Genomic DNA, 10,229 nt, shown 5'->3' with positions numbered 1-10,229 from the left:
TAAATTGTATAGGTGCACTAGTTCAGCGAAGAGATGAAGATACAAGTGCAATATGGAGGGTAGATAAAGTTTTTTGTAATCTGAAATAATAAAAACAGCAAGGTGACGAGCGGTAAAAGTGAGCGTAAACGGTATTGCAATGATAGGAAACAAGGCCTAGGGTTCATACTTTCACTAGTGCAAGTTCTCTCAACAATAATAACATAGATAGATCATATAACAAGCCCTCAACATGCAACAAATAGTCACTCCAAAGCCACTAATAGCGGAGAACAAACGTATAGATTATGGTAGGGTACGAAACCACCTCAAAGTTATCCTTTCTGTTCTATCTATTCAAGAGTTCGTAGTAAAATAACATAAAGCTATTCTTTCTGCTCAATCCATCATAGAGTTCATACTAGAATAACACCTTAAGACACAAATCAACCAAACCCTAATGTCACCTAGATACTCCATTGTCACCTCAAGTATCTGTGGGTATGATTATACGATATGCATCACACAATCTCAGTTTCATCCAACCAACATAAAAGTACTTCAAAGAGTGATGCAAAGTTTCTATTGGAGAGTCAAGAACGTGTGCCAACCCCTATGCATAGGTTCCCAATATCACGAAACCCGCAAGTTGATCACCAAAACATACATCAAGTGGATCGCAAGACATACATCAAGTGTTCTCATAAAAGACTCAATCCGATAAGATAACTTCAAAGGGGAAACCCAATTCATCACAAGAGAGTAGAGGGGGAGAAACATCATAAGATCCAACTACAATAGCAAAGCTCGGGATACATCAAGATCGTGCCATAGAGGGAACACGAGAGAGAACACGAGAGAGAGAGAGATCAAACACATAGCTACTGGTACATACCCTCAGCCCCGAGGGTGAACTACTCCCTCCTCGTCATGGATAGCGCCGGGATGATGAAGATGGCCTCCAGTGATGGGATCCCGCTCCGGCAGGGTGCCGGAACAGGGTCCTGATTGGTTTTTCGTGGCTCTGGAGGCTTGCGGAGGTGGAACTCCCGATCTAGGTTCTGTTCTGGAAGTTTTAGGGTACGTAGGTATATATGGGTGCAGGAAGTACGTCGGTGGACCTCCGGGGTGCTCACGAGGCAGGGAGCGCGCCCAGGGGGTGCGGTGCGCCCCCCACCCTCGTGGGCAGCCTGGGAGTCCCCTGACATGCACTCCAAGTCCATCAGGTGGGTTTCCTTCCAAAATTAACTTCTCCAGTTGATTTCGTTCCGTTTTGACTCCGTCTGATATTCCTTTTCCTCGAAACACTGAAATAGGCATAAAACAGCAAATCTGGGATGGGCCTCCGGTTAATAGGTTAGTCCCAAAAATAATATAAAAGTGGATAATAAAGCCCAATATTGCCTAAAACAGTAGATAAAGTAGCATGGAGCAATCAAAAATTATAGATACGTTGGAGACGTATCAGGAACCTCGCGAGGTACCCCTTACCTTGATCTATCCGCCTCCCTCGTGAGCCTGCCTGATGAGACCGCTCCTGAGGAGGCCTTGCGTCGTCCTTCCCGCGAGGCTTGGCCCCTCGCGAGGGTCTTGAGTGTTTTGTTGATGATGACGGGCCGCACTGGGCCACTGGTGGAGCCACGTCGCGGGCCGCAGGCAGGCAAGTCTGGGGTCCCCCGTTTCCAGAACGCCGACTGTAGCCCCCTGGCCCAAGGCGCGCTCGGACTAGGATTAGCGGTGAAGCCAAAGGGCCAGTGCGGAGCGCTGCGGGCCCCCAAGCCTGTGGCCTTGGTTGACGCGTGGCGACTGATTAGACTTGGGCGTCTCTGCTTCCCCATGCTGCCTTGGCAACTACACGACTTTACGAGTCCCTGCTGCATGCAAAAAGGGTTATCATTACCTATGATCGTGGAGGTCGACGGTTGGCCTCCTTTGGGCTATAAATGAGGAGGGGCGCAAGCCCCCGTCGCCCAGCTCTTTCCATTCCGCTCGCCTCTTCTCCCTTGCTCCTCCTCCAGTCTTGATACCAATGGCGCCGATCCGCACATTCTCGACCAAGGAGAAGGGGAAGGCCCCTGGGAGGGGCCTGATCCACTTCCGCCGAAGAAGCGGCCAGTCCACCGCCATGACGAGGTCGCGGGGCTGGAGATGACGAGGCCTTGGTACGAGCGGCCGCCTCCTGGGTACTCGCTACCCCTGCACACCCAAGCTGGAGGCTCAGGAGAAAGGGGCGGCGAACGGTGCAGCCTGCGCCACAGCCATGGTCGGTGCACCGTGGTGGCGCGGGATGTCACTCCTGGAGTCCACGCCGCGGACTCCTCTCGCGAGCTTGTGCTTCATGCGGTGATGCCTCCAAGCACCTGAATTCGCTTCCCTTCGTTCTTCTCCACCGAGATGCCGCCGAGGGGGGCTCTCGAGCTTTGGCTGCAGCATGCCGACTGCAGCACTCCAACGACCGGAGTGGAGGTTGCGGTCGTCTCTCCAGGCAAGATCTTCATGATCTGAGGTTGGGGCGAGGTTGCCCGGGTCTGTCAAACGGAGGGCACCCTCGTGATTCACTTTGAATACGATGGCGCCTCCACATTGTTCTTCAAGGTCTTCAATGCAGAAGGCCGCCACTTGGAGTGTTGCCAAGGAGAAGGCAGCCAGGAAGTCGACGCGACAAGGGCTGGGCCTGCCACCCGCTCCTCCAGCGACCCCTTCGACGACGACAGCGACGCTCGGGAGTCTAGTAGCTCTCCCGAGCTCTGTGATACTCCGGAGACGAGCGACGACAGGTACGCTCCCCCGAGCTCTCGCCGCGCCCGGGGCAAGGCGGCAGCGTCGGGCCGTCGCCGCCACTAATCTAGATGGGGTTGGCACCGGTCCTCCGTGGCCCACTATTGATGATGGCCTCGGACACAAAGGCGTCTGTAGTTAGGGTTCCTCGAAGCTCTCTTCTTTTGATCCCTGCAAGGAATCAAGCAATGCCCCACGGGGGCGTGTAAAGGGCATGCGATGTCTTTTGTTGATGCTATCCTTATTATGAAATCGCATGAGCGTTCTTCCTATCCCGGCTTAGTTCCCCCCTTTCTAATCTCGCGATGACTTGGTGCTCTAGGTTGACAGGTCCCGGTCCCTAGGCAGGCTGCAGCCGTCGCTGGTATGCCAGGTCGGGATGCCGTGGTCAAGGCCAGGAGGTGAGCGGCCCGAGGTCCAGTAAGAGCCCCCGAGTCGCGATGCTCGGGAGGTCCCCTTTAGCGTGCAAGCAGTCGCCGAGTGGTGAGAAAGGAAGGTAACATTGCCGTCACAGGGCCGCACCAAGTGATATTTCTATGCTGTAGTGATCGGTTGCTCCAGGGTGGAACTTATCTCGGTAGTATGGAGTCGCTCCCTCGTGTTGCGCCAAACTTGAGCATCGGCAGGAGTGGCGCAGCTAGGTTGGGCCCGTGCGAGCCTTCCCTCTTCTTTCCCGCACTCTCCTTCGTGCTCTACGTCCTCAGGTCCTGGCCCTCGAGCGAGCTTAGCCGCCGCTGGTATGCCAGTGATGCCGCGGGCAAGGCCAGGGGGTGAGGGTTGGAGACCCAGTAAGAGCTCCTGAGTCACTATGCAAAGGAGCCCCCCTTTTAACGCGCGAGCGGATCACACGGCAAAGGAGCCCCCCTTTTAACGCGTGAGCGGCTCCCATGGTAGACGGCAGTCGGACAGGTGATAATCGCAAGTGGATTAGGCATGAAAGGCAAACCAGCTTAGGTAAAAGAAGAATGGATACATGCCACCGGATCAGATCCAAGCGGCTTGGGGATGATGCAGCCCGAGGGGCGATCCAGCAAGGTAAGCTAAAAGCATAAGAAAAAGGGATATATGCCGCAGGGACGGACCCACGCGGCCTGGGAATGATGCGGCCTTGAGGGCGCTCCCAGCTGAAATGAACTTAGGGGATGTCACCCGGTTCCGTTGTAGATGGAGGGGTGTTGGAGTAGCTGAAGACGCGCGGTGAGGAGGCCGCTCCTCACGAGCCGCCGGAACCCTGAGCCTCGGGAGTCTCTAGGAGGCCAGGCGGTTCCTTGAGGACCGTATCCATCTCTTCTAGGACCGCGTGGTGCCTGCCCTCATGAGCCGCCAAAATGCTCCACAGGTGTCGCTGGTGGATGGCAGCCACGTTCGGCAGGCTAAAAGGCATGCGAACGTAGCTGTGCGGCGGACCCTCGCCGCGTCCCACGCGCGAAGGCCAGAAACGCTCCTGAGACGCGGCTCGGTTGAGCCCTGGGATGTCGATGTAGACGCGCAGCCCACCATCCTCACCAGGATTGGGAGCCACGCCAGGCATGCGGCGATCACGGTGCATGGCCCTTGCTTCCTGAAGCTCCTGAGTGGTCTTGGTGATGAATTCCTGAAGGTTGGGCTTTCCTTGCCCTGTGCCTTCCTGACGGAAACGTGCCGCGAAGCATGCCTCCAAGTGGTGCCCAAGCGCCTCCCTCGTGATGTTGGCAAGGTCTGAGGCCCTCCAGAATAGAGCCCCCGAGCCCTGCCCGACGAGGGCGCCGGGCGCGCCTTCCTATGCGATGGAAGGAGGCGCCCCATGGACGAGTGCTGATCCTGACGTGGCCCCACCCGAGACGCCAACCTCCTGAGGCCTCAGGTGGAGCGATTGCTTCTTCTTCTTGAGGATGCCCTCCGGAGGGTTCTCACTCTTGCTTCTTGGTTCCTCAATTGATGCAGCTTGGAAGGCACGCTCGAGGGAGCACACCGCATCTTTCTCTTCACAGGGAACCTGATGATCCCGCCGCTTCCTGGCATCTTGAGGACGTTGTAACTGTGGTGGGTCACTGCCATGAACTTGGCCAAGGTTGGATACCCTAGGATGGCATTGTATGGCAAGTGGATGTGGGCGACGTCAAAGTCGATGAGCTCGGGTGTGGTAGTTGTCGCGTTGTCCAAAGGTGACAGGGAGGCGGACCTGCCCTATCGGGGTGGTGGAGCCGTCAGTAACTCCGAAAAAAGGCTTGGTAGGCTGGAGCTGATCATATGGCACTTGAAGGTTGTCGAACATCTCGACGGATAGGACGTTAAGGCCTGCGCCGCCATCAATGAGGGTCATGGTGACCTGAACATTGCTGATGACTGGGGAATAGAGCATCAGGAGGATGGCGGCAGTAGCCACACACTTGAGTTGATCTGTCGAACTGAAGGTGATGGCGCACTTGGACCACCTGAGCGGGCACGTGGCCTCGAGCTTGGGGAGGACTGCGTTCACCTCGCGAGCGAACTACTTGAAGATGCGCTGAGAGGCTGGGGCCTGAGCTCTGCCCAAGATGCAAGCCCCCTCATGCTGATGATGGTCGCCATTCCTTCTTGGTGGCGGCAACGAAGGAAGGCCTGCATTTCCCTGCGGGCGGTCCTCGTGAGGCTGATCCCTCCAAGCGCCCTCACGAGGCTGGTCCCTCCAGGCACCCTCGCGAGGCTGGTCCTGCCAGCGATCCTCACGAGGTCGGTCACGCCACTCCTGGCGATGGCCACGGACGTCCCATCGTCCTCCGCCACGTCCTCCTCCTTGGCCGTAGCCCCGGTCATTGCACTCGAGGCATCGACCGAAGCGTCCTTCTCGAATGGCCCTAAGCTCATGGTAATCGTTGGTGTTGTGGGTGTGGAGGTTGTGGTACACGCAGAAAGGTCGGCTGCCCTTGGACGACTCCGGCTGGACCCTGCCGCGCTTCATGTCTGGTTCTACGGCGAGCACGGCTGCTCCCTTGCATTTGACGTCCTTGGCCTTGATCTTCTTTTCTTCTGGGTCGGCAGCTGGGAGCTCGAGGAGGGAAAGGCGTCCTTTCTCAACCCTTGCGCACTTGGTCGCCAGGTTGAACAGCTCCAGGGATGTGCACAGCTCCTCGTTGATGGCGAGCTCGTCCTTCATCTTGACGTCACGGACGCCATCAGAGAACGCTAAGATGATGGCCTCGTCCGTGACCTTGGGGATCTTGACACGGATGTTGATGAACCGCTGGATGTATTACTACAGGGTCTCCCCAGGTTGCTGCTTGATGCGGTGCAGGTCACCGCGGCCAGGGGGTGGTCGCGAGTGCCCTGGAAGTTGGCGATGAAGCGGCTATGTATCTAATCCCAGGAAGAGATCGAGCCCGGAGGCAGGTTCAGGAGCCAGGAGCGGGCACCGTCCTTGAGCGCCATGGGAAACCAATTCGCCATAACTTCCTCGTCGCCTTTGGCCGCCTCGATGCTTGGCTCGTCGAGCTGCAAGAACTCTTCGGGGTCGGGGTGGCATCATAGCGAGGAGGCAAGTCCGGCTTGAACTTTCCTGGCCAGGCGACGCTACGCAGCTCGGGGGTGAAGGCGCGGCAGCCTGCTGTGGCCACCGGAGCCCCTTGCTGCCTCGGAGCTTGCTCTTGATGGTGCCCACTCACCGCTGCCATTGGCAGCAGGCGATCTTGTCGTATCGGTGCAGGGAGCACGGGGGCACCTTCTCAGTGCTGAGGGATATTTTGACAGCTTCTTTCTTCTCGCGCGGGCACCGGGCACGGTGGGTCACGCCCAGGGGCCGCGCGCCTTCGAGTCAGGGCGCCGTCTTGGGGCTGAGGTGGTGGAGGCGCTCCTTGAGCCGCTCCGCCCGTACTCGGTGGCGGTGGAGGCAGCGAGAGGGACGGCGCGGGATAACCCCCTGCAGCGCTGACGAGCTCGGTGATGCGGGCGAGCCATTCCTCGTAGAGGTCGTCAACGGGGCAGTAATGCAGGATCTCACATGCTGTGAGCAGCGCGGCCTACGCGTCCGTGGGAGCGCGTCAATCATGGGACGACGATCCGGCTGGAGTTAGTGATGGAGTGGCGGTGCGGCCATCCCGCCGCACCGAGGGGTGCGGCGAGGACGCTTGGTGCTCGTGCCCCGCCAGGCCGGTGGCGGCGTTGGCGGCAGGTGACGGAGAACGGCGAGGTGGTCCGCCGACAGGGGCCGTCAGGAGCTCTGGCCCTGCGCTCGGCGAGCATTGGACATGGATGCGACGAAGCGGTGGGACGCGGATCAGCGGAAGGAAGACTCCGGTGCACCCCTACCTGGTGCGCCAAATGTCGGATATCAGGTTCCGACAAAACCCTTAAGGTTCGAACACTGGGGTGCGCACGAAGATTTCCCCCTACCAAATCTCGCTCTCAGCCTCGCCGCTATCCCTAAGCTTAACTAAACAAAACCACATCACAAGAGACACGAGGTTTATACTGGTTCAGGCCACCATTGTAGTGTAATACCTTACTCCAGTGTAGTGGTGGTGGATTGCCTCTTGGGCTGATGTTGAACAGTACAAGGGGAAGAACAGCCTCCTGAGGCAAGGTGTTCTTGTGCTTTGTGGGTGGTTCTGCTCAAGGTTCGATCTTTCGATCCCTTTACCTTGGGGGTGGCTAGTCCTATTTATAGAGGCCCTGGTCCTCTCCCCAAATATTGAGCGGGAAGGGGTCCAACAATGGCCATTTTGAAAGGGGACAGCTAGTACAAGCTATCCTGACTAAAGGTGGTCTTCGCCTGCCAAAGGCTTTGGGGATGACGCCATCTTGGGCTCCACAATGACCTCCGTCTTGCCGTCCTGCTAGTCTTGGTCTTGTTGCACCGATATGGAAACCTTTGCTTGATGCCTTGGTACTCCGCGCCTGCGCTTGCCCCCTTAGCACCAAAGGGGAAACGAGTACACTGCGCGTGCTGGCGCCCGCCTGGCGCCCGCCTGGGCTTGGTCGTCATGGCTTGCGTCACGGGAACCTCGCGAGGTACCCCTTGCCTCTATCTCTTCGCCTCCCTCGTGAGCCTGCCTGATGAGGCCGATCCTGAGGAGGCCTTGCGTCGTCCGCCCCGCGAGGCTTGGCCCCTCGCGAGGGTCTTGAGTGTTTGGTTGATGATGACAGGCCGCACTGGGCCGCTGATGGAGCCACGTCTCGGGCCATAGGCAGGAAAGTCTGGGGACCCCCATTTCCAAAACGCCGACACTATTGACTTTGTCACTACCACTAAAGCGGCGTTTAAAAACGCCGCAAGCATGTTCCTGAACCTTGTGTGCAACTATTTGTCAACTTCAAGCTTGTCTTCCAGGAAATCTTGAGCAAATCTCTGGGTATTAAACAAAGGACCAACAACATTGATTTTTCTGGAACAATGGTTGTTGAGACTCTCTTCTCTTAGCCGAACCCCGAATGCAAATGATGTAGAAAAGATATAGTGTGCAACTCAATTGTATTCCTCGGAGTTGGTCACAGTATATACACAAGATGTCTTGCATGTCAAGCCAACTAATCCTACCATATCTCTAGAAGTCAACTATACAAGGCTAGACACTATAGAAAGATTAATTGTATGGAAATACATATGTGTCACGTTGAACACCCCCCGCAGTCGAAGCGTCGGTGTCGGCGATGCAAAGACTGGTACGGAACTCCTGGAGTGCAGCGGTTGGCAGACCTTTATTTGGTCATAATGTCAGCAAACTATTGGGTAGTTGGTGCATGAAGAACACGGAGCTGATCAAACAAGACCTTCTCGCGGACGAAGTGAACATCAAGTTCAATGTGCTAAGTGCGCTTATGCTGCACCGGATTGGCTAAAAGTTAGGTGGCCGAAACATTATCACAGAAAACCACCGTAGCTTTCGGGATTGAGACCCGAAGTTCACCAAGTAGTTGACGCAGCCAACAGGTCTCAACGACAACATTGGTGACGGTGCGGTACTCGGCCTCAGCACTCGAGCGGGAGACGGTGGGCTGCCGCTTAGAGAACCATGAGACAAGAGAGTCACCAAAGAAGACACAGTGTCTTGACGTGGACCGTCGTGTGTTAGGACAGCCAGCCCAATCCACATCAGTGTAGGCAAAGAGCTCAGTGGAGGCAGAGGCACGAAGACGAAGCCCGTAGGTCGGTGTGCCACAAAGATACCGAAGAATGCGCTTGACCAGAGACTAGTGAACATCATGAGGCGAGTGCATGTGCAAGCAAACTTGCTGCATGGCAAACTGAATGGCTGGTCTGGTGAGCGTGAGGTACTGAAGAGCACCAACAATACTGTAGTAGAGAGTGGCGTCAGTGGTAGGCTGTCCAGCTGTGGCAGAATTCTTCGGCTTGGCCTTGGTAGGTGTAGCAACAGGCTTGCAGTCGGTCATGCCAGCACGGTCCAATAGATCAAGAGCATACTGCCCTTGATGAACAGGCGAGTGATGAGACGCGTCTAGATGAAGAACAACATGAATCTTGGCGCGTTTAACGACCGGGGAGAAGGTCCCCGAGAAATCAACACCGGCACGTTGTGCAAAGCCGCGCACAACCCAACAAGCCTTGTACCTGTCCAGAGAGTCGTCTGGAAGAAGTTTATGCCAAAAGACCCACTTGTCGGTAATGATGTTGGCGCCGGGAAGGCGAGGGACCAATGTCCAGGTTCGCTTGGCGACAAGAGCATCATACTCAGCGCGCATGGCCGCGAGCTAGTGTGGGTCGCTCAATGCAGATCGCACCGAATGTGATACTGCAGATATGGTCATGACACTGAGGTTGTGGTAGCGTGGGTTCGATGGATCCCGTCTTTAGAACGCGTCACCATGGAGTGATGAGGCAGCGAAGGCAGGGGTCGAGGACGACGTTGAGGCGGAGCCGCAACCTCGGGTGCGGGAGATGACGATGACGGGGCCGCGGATGAGACCGCATGCGACGAGGCGGCGGTCGGGGCCAAAGGCGAGGCCATGGATGGCGACGACGAGGTCGTGGGCGAAGCCACGGATGGCGACGGCGGGGTAACGGCCAAGGCCGCGAAGGGCGATGACGAACCCGCGGGCGAGGCCGCAACCAACAAGGGCGTGAGCGAGGCTGCAGGAGACACTACAGAGGGCGACAACGAGGCCAAGGGAACGACCAATGACCCAGCTGTGGAGGCGTCCCCGGGGGGTGCGAAGGAGGTCGCGTGAACGGTCGAGGAACCTCCTGGAGATGGTGATGTAGGGGCCGACATGCTGGCCAGGGCTGGTGCCGAAGCCAGCGGAGGCGAGTTCGGCTCCTCGTGAGCCAGCGGAGATGAGGCCGGCTCCACCAGAGCCGGCGATGGAGGTCCCGCCGAGGGAACCGAAGGAGCCGTCGGAGAGGCATGCGGTCGCGGCGCAGGAACCTCAAGGGCTCCACGAGGCTGACGAGTGAGGATATCCGAAGACGGGGCCGTTGTCAGAGTAACCTGCTGAAAAGGGAAGACAATCTCATCAAAGTAAACGTGCCGCGAGACAAACACACGACGAGATACGGGGTC

The sequence above is a fragment of the Triticum dicoccoides genome, chromosome 5B (assembly GCF_002162155.2).
Source record: "Triticum dicoccoides isolate Atlit2015 ecotype Zavitan chromosome 5B, WEW_v2.0, whole genome shotgun sequence".
NCBI classification, from domain to species: domain Eukaryota; kingdom Viridiplantae; phylum Streptophyta; class Magnoliopsida; order Poales; family Poaceae; genus Triticum; species Triticum dicoccoides.
The sequence above is the reverse complement of the archived record's forward strand: the minus strand, read 5'-3'. Positions refer to the sequence as shown.